At 42.6% G+C, this 9,315-nt stretch overlaps 1 protein-coding gene across 1 annotated transcript in view; it reads left to right on the top strand.

Annotated features, from left to right (window-relative positions):
• The window catches only part of Stat5b (signal transducer and activator of transcription 5B), a 68,779-nt gene that overhangs the window by 970 nt on the left and 58,494 nt on the right, over positions 1-9,315 (top strand). The window lies entirely within an intron of this gene.

Here is a 9,315-nt window from a genome sequence, read left to right as displayed (position 1 = left end):
CTTCCCCCCCCCCCCCCCCCAGCCAGGGTTGAAGACTGGAAAAAAAAGTGCTCCCGGTGTCGGGGGTAGATATGGGGAGTCGGAAGGAGAGCTGTCTTATCACCGAAGCTAGTCTGAGGCTAAAGGAATCTGGCAAGATGGTCAGAGCGATCAAAGAAGAAAAAAAAAACTTGTCCGGAGCAGAAGGCGTTTGCAAACACTTGTAGCCAGCAGTGATGGAAAAGGCAAAGAAGAAAAACAAACGCCAGCGCTTAGCAAGCTGGGATTAATAAAAGCCACAAGGCTTTCAAAGGCAAAAAGAGATACCGATTCTCTTTCTCAAGGACCTATGCCCACTTTTTGTGCTTGTCTTGCTGTGGGTCATAATTTGCAAGAAATAAATAGTTGCAAACTGGGTTATAGAATCTTAGATTTGGGAAGCCTCCACCCCCCCCTGGGGGGAATTACACCTCTTTCCTTTATTGTAAAACAAAAACAACAACAACAACAACAAAAAAAACAAAACTGAGGTTCAGATAGGTGGAATTAGTTGCCAGCTCAGGTCACTGTTTATTATTAGTTTAGGGATTCACACTTACCCTTATGGATCCATCCCTTGCATCTTTGCCTTCTGTAGGCTGTCCCCTGGAGTATCCTCAGAGAGTAGCCCTTGAGAGGGCTAGTGTCACTGGGCTGAGGACTTTGTGCAGTCTTGTAGTAGTGGCATTGTATCATCTGCTTGTGTCTTGGGTTTCCAAATCGGTTGGCTGGCTGCCTCGGCCCTAATAAGTTTTCAGCTGTTGAGTCCGCATCATCTCGCACAATTTTGTTACCGTTCAATTAGGATATAGGACTTGGCCTCCTACCTCAGTGTTCTGCTATTGTTCATTTGTTTTTGTTGTTTGATGTTCACTGCCTATAGGATGTATTTCATTTAAGTACCATTTGTTTCCCGTTTCTCTAATTCATTCGTGACCCTGAATTAGTTTCGAATCTTTGCAGTTGGGGGAGCCGCTGCTGGGTGGCCCCGGCTGATGTTTACCTGTTTGTTTGGTAGCAGTTTTTCCCCCTTGGGAAAGAATACAGCTGTTCACATTGACAGTGCCAAATGGGAAAGGGGCTGGTGGTTTGAAGAAAAAGAATTCACCATGCAGCCCTTGGTGGTATCTGTCTATCCAGTTAAAACACCACCTGTCCTTGGGCGGAATGTCACTGGAGGGTGGCCTGTTTTCTGTAGGTTCAAGCTCTAAACTGAAATACAGCAAAGGAATGGGAAGGTCTCCCCATCTCTTCTTCTCCTCGCCCCCCCCCCATCAGAAACAAAACAAAAACAAGAGTTGATTTCTGTCACCAACAGTTTGGTGATTGCATAACTCAGAGCTAAATTCCTCCAGAAATCTTTGCTGTAGACCCAGTGACCTCACCTTCTCCCTAATCCTCACCTTCCCTGTGTTCTTGTTTCTGCCGAGAAGCTGTTAATATATGCTGTGTTGAGTGTAAGAGGGGTGTGTTTCTTAAGTGCGTACTTCATAATGTCTATAGGAGGAGGAGGAAAAGGTGCTATCGATGCCTGAAGTATTACAACATAAATATTTGGCCAACACTTCCTATTGGTTCTGACTTCTCATTTCACCTCCATTTTCGTAGTCTCAACTGATTTCTCCTCTTCTTCCTCCTTACACACAAAGACCACGCCAAGATGAAAAGGATCACTTATTGCTTTTTTGGTAGATTTTTAATTTTTTTCCCTCCCAATGATGGTTAGCCTGTGTTTGTGTCGGGCTTCTACAGACAAATCTGCTTGCTGTAGTTCCTTTGGCTTGTTTATTATGTAGGCAGGTGACACACGTGGCCTTGTAGCGAAAGGAAGGTGATTTAAAAGAGGTAAATAGCAGTTTAAATCTGATGGTAGTTGGAAGTTGGCTCAATGTTCTAGTGCCCTACTTACAAGGTGTGTGTGTGTCCGCAAAGTCGTGCTCAGATGTGTGGACTCTGTTGTTGGTGACAGCCTCCTGCCTTTCTTTTGAAGTGCAGTAACCATAGAATTCCTATAGGCACCCCCAGTTGTTTTGTTGTTGTTGTTGTTTAAGCATTTGAAATTATTTTTTTAACTACCTGAGGATAATTCCAAGTCATCTCCAGTGACTTCTGAAGAATATTCTTGTACTATGTAATGAAATTTCAACGTCCTTTGACTTGGGAACTTCTGTTTTCATCTCTTCTCCTCCCCCTTTTCCTCCACTCACCTCCTCTGGTTTTTGGTTTTGGTTTTTGCTCTAAAATGGGGCACAATAGTGCATGCTTATAATTTTGGCTGCTTGGGAAACTGAGGCAGGAGGGTTCAGAATTTGAGGCTAGCCTAGGCTGATAACCAAAACTCTGTCTCAACATAAAAATAAAGAATTTAAGGGAGGGGAGGTATAGATCAGGGTATGCATGTGGTTCTGTATCCTATCCCCAGCAACAACAGTCTCAAAATACCATTGTTCCCAATTGTCTAGTTAAAGGAATAGGGTTTTTAATCTTTTTTTTTTTTTTGAGACAAAATCTTACTCTGTAGTCCAATCTGGCCTTGAATTTGTAACATCCTCCTGCCTCAGCCTCTCAAGTGCTGGGATTAGAGGCCTGAGTCAACAGGTCTACCTCCATCTTTTTTTTTCTTTTTAATTTGAATTTTGTGAATAAAACTGTTCTAAAACCAGAAGAGGCTTTTTCCTCTAGCATGATGTGAACTCAACAGTTCTGTGCTTTTTTTCTGGGAATAAGAAAGTCAGATTTAACGATCTAATTTCCATTGATTAGGCAGGATTTTTTTGTACATTTAAATTATAATTCTATTTATTTATTTATTTTGGTTTTTCGAGACAGGGTTTCTCTGTGGTTTTTGGAGCCTGTCCTGGAACTAGCTCTTGTAGACCAGGCTGGTCTCGAACTCACAGAGATCCGCCTGCCTCTGCCTCCCAAGTGCTGGGATTAAAGGCGTGCACCACCACCGCTCGGCTTACATTTAAATTATAAAACAAGGTGAAATTAAAAAAATTTAGTTTATCTCCAATTATAATGGCTTTATTTGAAGCAAAAAAGTGACAATGGATATTTTATTAAGGATAACCCTTTACTACTTAAAAAAACAAACAACAACAAAAGCCAAGACGTGTTGGAAATGACTTGGCGTATCAAGATCGATGCTATTTTTACTCATCCAGAGAAGCACTGTAGGTATCAGATCTTAGGTTGACAGCATGAGACCCTCACCCTAGTGGTTGCGGTGTCTTACACGACATTTTATTACTTTTGTTAGTTTGTCACAACCATGACTTCCTTAGAAGGTATCTTTGAGGTTTGCTTTTCATTTTTTTTTTCTTTTAAATAGTAATATTGGGGTGGGGGTGCTTCCTGTTTATATTTTCAAAATTAGGTCCACATGTTACCCTTCTCGTCAGGTCATAGTTTTACTTTAAACACACAAAGACAAGCATCAGATGTCATGCACTCCGTCTGACTCGTCCTGCTTCATGGAACAGCATCCCTGAGCTCAGTCCAAGACCCAGTTGGGAACACAAAGCATTCTTGAATCTTTTCCCATCTTTCTTCAAGGCGGAGCACTTTTGGAAGGAGCGTTAAAGCAGCCACAACAACAGAGGTACAGTTCCTGGAGAAATGGGACTGTTGCCAGCTCTTCCCTCCCAGGTGCCTGGAAGTCAGGGCATGAATTTAGAGTAGACATTGGTGCTCTACTATAGACCAGTGGGCAGCCGCTGTACACAGTATCATGGAGGATGAACTCGGAGCCAAGGGAAGTGCAGCTCTAGGAGGCGATCTCTGAGGAGTCACCCTCAACTTAGTTTAGAGCTCCTCATTGTTCCTCTGGGATGGGTGTCGCCCTGCCCCTCCCTCTAGGTCAGTGGTTCTCAACCTGTGTAGGGGTCGGGACCCCTTTGGGGCAAACGATCCTTTCTAAGGGGTTACATATCCGATATTTACACTACAATTTGTAACAGTAGCAAAATTACAGTTATGAAGTAGCAATGAAATAATTTAATGGTTGGGGGGTCACCGCAACATGAAGAACTGTATTAAAGAGTTAAAGCATTAGGAATATTGAGAACCGTTGCTCTAGGGCCTTATGAAGCCTAGCCTGGCCTTGAACTCTGTAAGTACCACAGGATGGCCTTGAACTTCTGGATCTCCCCCCCCACCACCACCACCACTACCACCACCAGCACTAGAATAACAAACTTACACCACCAGACCTGGTTTGACTGTGCTGGAGGCCTTGAGGAATACTAAGTGAACACGCTGCCCATCAGGCTGCATCCCCAGACCCCCTCCGTGGTTTTTCTAGAGCACAAGTCACAGTGACTCTAAATGCTGGAGAGTTCTGTGGAGGGAAGAGCAACCCGGTGTTGTTTCTGTTTCCCCCTCTCCACTAACTTTCTTCTAAATAGCGTAATGACTAAATAGACTCGGAACCGACTCTGCTGCTGCCGTGTTTGCGGTTTCAAGGTAGTTTCTCTCTTCTGTATTTTCTTTTGGATCACAGTTCCAAAAGAAATAGCACCCTGGCATGGAGCAGGGCTCTGCAGAGTGAAATTTGCCACGGAGTTAAGCCTCGTACCTTGACCTCTTGTTCCCTCCATACCAGTGTCCAAAGAAGAAGAGGTTTAACTTTGTCTCGCGGGGCATTTTCTTCTTTGGGTTTTAATTACAGTAATTACTCCCATTTCCCCTTGCATTGTGCCGTGAAGATGAAAAATCCAGGGCCTGGTTGAGGGCCTGGTTGAGGGGCTGGTTGCTTCTTCCCACAGTCCTCTTGCCAACCCTGCTAGTGCTTCCCTCTCCATCAATGCTTCCATTGCCTCCGGCGCTCTGAAGAGCCCTTTAAGAATTCTTTGCACATTTCTATTATGAAGAGAAATAGCTGCATATTCTCCACACTCCTAGTTTTTTTTTAAGTACTTGTACTGACTCATTTTAAAAATTATACTAAGATAGAGAGCATGGTTTGAGAGTAGTAATGAGATTCTCAGAAAATATGAAAACTTTCCTTTCTGACTGCTTATAGAAAGGTTGGGGAAGACAAGGGGAAATACATCAATGAGCCAATCAATTATTGTTATTTGTTGGGATCAATTTGGTGACTAATATTTTCAATGCCCATTGGCTAGTCGATATGAATTTGGCTTTACTCTGTAGTGATTATAGGACAGACCTCAGGGTTTCTGATAGTACTTGTTTTTCCCGGCCAGGGGATTTCTTTGCATATGGGGAACCAGGCCAAGGTTGCCAGTCGTAGCCGCCCGTGTGATTTGTATTAAAAATAATTGTTTGATCCGGGCAGTGGTGGCGCACGCCTTTAATCCCAACAGAGGTTGGCGGATCTCTGTGAGTTCACAGCCAGCCTGGTCTACAGAGCTAGTTCCAGGAAAGGCTCCAAAGCTACAGAGAAACCCCGTCTTTAAAAAAAAAAAAACTGTTGAAGGCCAGGTATAATGGCGCATCTTTAATCCTAGCTTTAGGGAGACAGAGCAAGGTGAGTTTGAATTCAGCCTGGTATACACTGTGAGTTCCAAGCAGCCAGAGCTACATAGTGAGATCCAGTCTCAAATGCTGTTGGTAATAATAATACTTATTATTTAATAGTGTAGGTTACAGTACTTTATAACATAGTATAACAAGTAGATACACTAATTATATAGTAATTATTTTGCCATCCATCAAGAAATAAACATAAAATTAATTTAAAAGTACTTATGTCTAAACCCAGAGCTGAATTAAATGTTCCAGTGCTATAAATTCAGAGAAAGATTATGAGAATAATACCTAATGGTTACTGTTCACATTCAGTGTGTCAGACTAACACTGTTACAGGTGTGTGCATGCCTGTGTGTGTGCATGCATGTGTGCGTGTGTGTGTGTGTGTGTGTGTGTGTGTGTGTAGGCTAGACGTGAATTTCAGGTGTTAGCTTTTGAGACAGCCTCTCACTGGGACCTGGGGCTTACTGACTGGCTTTGGTTGTCTGACCAATAGTCCCCACGGGTGGGGTCATCCCTTCTCCGCCGTCCCGAGGCTGGGGTTACAGATGAACACCATCATGCCCGCTCTTTTATATGGGTTCTAGGGATTGAACTCAAGACCTCATGCCTATGTAGCAAGTGCTTTATATACTGAGTCACCAGCTCCCTGGTGCCTGTGTTTTATGGTCCTCGGAGGAATGGATATTATCTTGAGATAAAAGTGAAGAAATGACCACAGAGAAGTTAAGTAACTCATCCAAGGTCACACTGCTAGTAACCGCAGGACTCGGGCTAAACCCTGACCCATCCTGAACCACTGCGCTCAGGGACAGCAGACACCTGCAGCTCTGGAATGGCACAGGTGGTGCCCTCAAGTCGGCTGTTTCTTTATTTTCTGTAGAAGAGTTCTGAGCTGCCCTTCTGTCTCTGCATACAGACAGAAGGATGATTAATGCTATGCTTACGGTAGTTTATGTACGGTAACCCTCCTTACAGAGAACAGAGTTCTGGCTCAATTTATTTTCAATTTTATTTTGAAGGGACTTAAGCTTCTATTCTTGTTTCACTGAAGCTTTTTAGAGTTTTCAATTACAATTTTTTGAAATACAGCAATTTAAAAGTGTTACTTCTATGGAGTAACTTCTTTTTTTTTTTTAAAAAAGGGGGGGGGATGTATATCTGTGTCTGTATATGCAGGTGAGCACAGGTGCCAAGGCAGAGAGGCCTTAGCTTCCCTGAGTCTGGAGCTGTGAGCCACCTCGTGTGGGTGCTGGGAACTGAACTAGAGTCCTCTGCAAGAGCAGTCTGTGCTCTCATTGCTGAGCCGTCTCTCCAGCCTTTTGGGACATCGATTGAGGGAGATGAATGAACTAATGTGTATTCAGACCAAAGGATAGGCTGTGAGAAGTTCCCCAAGCTAGGAGCTGGGTGTGACATTAAAGCTTAGGGACAGATTTCCCGCCCCTAAAGGATGTGACATAAACTAGGGAGCTCAAGCCACAGTGGAGGACATCTGAATTCCCTAGGAGTGTGGCTGCTCCTCCTCAAACAAACAGAGGGTGTCAGTACCTGCGATTGCCACTGTCACCTTTGACCGGGGCTGAATTTTCTTTGAATGTTGACAAAAATTACATTGTCAGTGGAAAAACCTTCTGTGAGATGTGTGTAAGTCAGAGTTTCCTCAGGCTCTCTGCAGTGAGAGCCTGCAGCTCAAGCTGTTCTCTCTGTGTGTTTTCCCCCTTTGTCTGATATGTCTGTAGAGCCTTCAAGCGGGGTTTTCCAACATTTTAGGTGAGAGTAAATTAGAAAGGCTATGAAACCTCATTCATGTCTAAAACGCAAAGCCTCTAGACGGTAGAGCATGGTTTGGGGAAGTGTAGGATTTTAAAAGCCCGACCTAGGCCGCATGTCTTAAATCAACTCATAGAATTTATTGGAGTACAGCAACGTGGTTGGAACAGAAGGGATCTTCAGGACACTTAATCTGTTAATACTAAACATTGGACTTTATCAGTCCTAAAATATGTGCAGGACAGCTACAGTTTTAAATAGTCAGAAGTGTTCTCTCAGAAGTAATGTTACTGTTTCTTTGGCTGCTTTTATTGTTATTTTTTGAGGGAGAGCCTCACTCTGTAGTCCAGGCTGACCATACACTCTCAGTGTAGCCTAGGCTAGCCTCCAGCTTGTTGGAGGCTCAGCCCTCTACGTAAGCCACTACACTTCTCTTAGAGTCAAGCCAGTTATATATTTTGGTTTTGTTTAATATATTTGTGTGTGTGCTGCTAGAAATTAAATCCAGAGATTTGTGCACATTAGACAAATTAAGTACTCCAACAATGAGTTACAGCCTCGGGCCCAGGTCGTGTTTAAGAACTGAGAAATGTGGCAAAGTAGAGAGAGCGGAATACACAGTTCTAACGGAATGAAGCTGCTTACCTTGGGGAGGGGGAGTGTTTTCGGACTTGTTTACAGTGGAAATCGGGCAGCACGAAGGCTTTTCCATACAGGCATACGATTCAAATGTCCCCTTATTTGATTTTCTCTGTGACTGTTCTCTTAGTCTGTAACTAATGTATTTGAAAAATCTGAATGTGCTTGTGTCGTCTAGATGAATTGGTCGTGCAGTGAGTTTGAGTAGCAGGTCCTAATACTCACTGTGCGGTAGTTCATTTCAGTTGCCCCTCCTTCTAACTCTTGAAGACATTAAAACAAAATAGAAAACACCTGGCTTCCTGAATGACATGGCTGTAATTCACAAGCTGAGCTGGTGATGAAGTGAGACCCTCTGATTTCGCAATACCGGGGCTGAACACGTGATGTTAACGGGATGGGCACTTAAGTAAGACACCTACCACCACAGGGCTTTGTGTTTTGCCACAGCAGTGTGCCACTTGTGGTTTTAAGTTTTATTTTATTTTTTAATATTTTGTGTGTGTGGTGCTGATAATTGAACCCGTGGTTTCATGTATATATGGCAAGCATTCCAGCAACTGTATTCCCAGCAATCAGTTTCTCATGTATGTTACCCAGAGATGAGACACACTGTGGGTCTGTGGTGAGAGTGAGCCAGAAAAGCTGGGAAAATGAATGAAGACACTTGAAGAAGACAAATGTAGATTTTATGAAATAATTTATAAAAGGAAAAAAATAAAGACAAATAGTAAAACAAAACAAAGCATTTATACTCAAAGTGTCAGAAATAAAAATGACAGTATAAGAAAAAAAGTGATGCCTTCATTATAGGGTTATAAATTAATATTCATGATGTATATATCATATAAATAATAAGAAAGAGATGGACCCTAAAGAGGAAGTGGAGCGAAAGAGAAACATGGCCAATGTGACACTCAGATAAAAACATGAGCAGTGGGTGGGGAGGCAGTGGGGGTGGGGGGGAAGGACTGAGAGAAGAGGCGGGAGGGGAGCTGCAGTCAGGATGTAAAATAAATTAATTCATTAGATTTTAAAAAATAAACTTTTTTGAGTTAGATTCACAAGAACTAGTAATATTGCAAAAATACAGTGTTTGGGGATGAGGGGACCTGGCACCCTTGGTATTTTGTGTCAGAGAATTAGTGACCTAAATTGTCCCTCGCATCTCTGTTTACACAACGTAATGTCACTTGGCTGTTTCAAACCATGTCATAAAGCAATATTTAATGACTAAATAAAGTTCATAATACATTATTAAGTGAAAAAATCAAAATATAAAACAATTTTATACATCTAATTTTACTTAGAAAAAAAACACAGAAGTCCTGAAAGTGATTTCTGGGTTTCAGGACTTCAGAGCTAGGCAGGGCATTTTCGAGTCTCTCC

Source organism: Alexandromys fortis, unplaced genomic scaffold (genome assembly GCF_014885135.2).
Source record: "Alexandromys fortis isolate MF-2015 unplaced genomic scaffold, M_Fortis_MF-2015_v1.1 scaffold_31, whole genome shotgun sequence".
NCBI lineage: Eukaryota > Metazoa > Chordata > Mammalia > Rodentia > Cricetidae > Alexandromys > Alexandromys fortis.
Note: the sequence above shows the minus strand (reverse complement) of the source record. Positions and strands in the feature narration are given on the sequence as shown.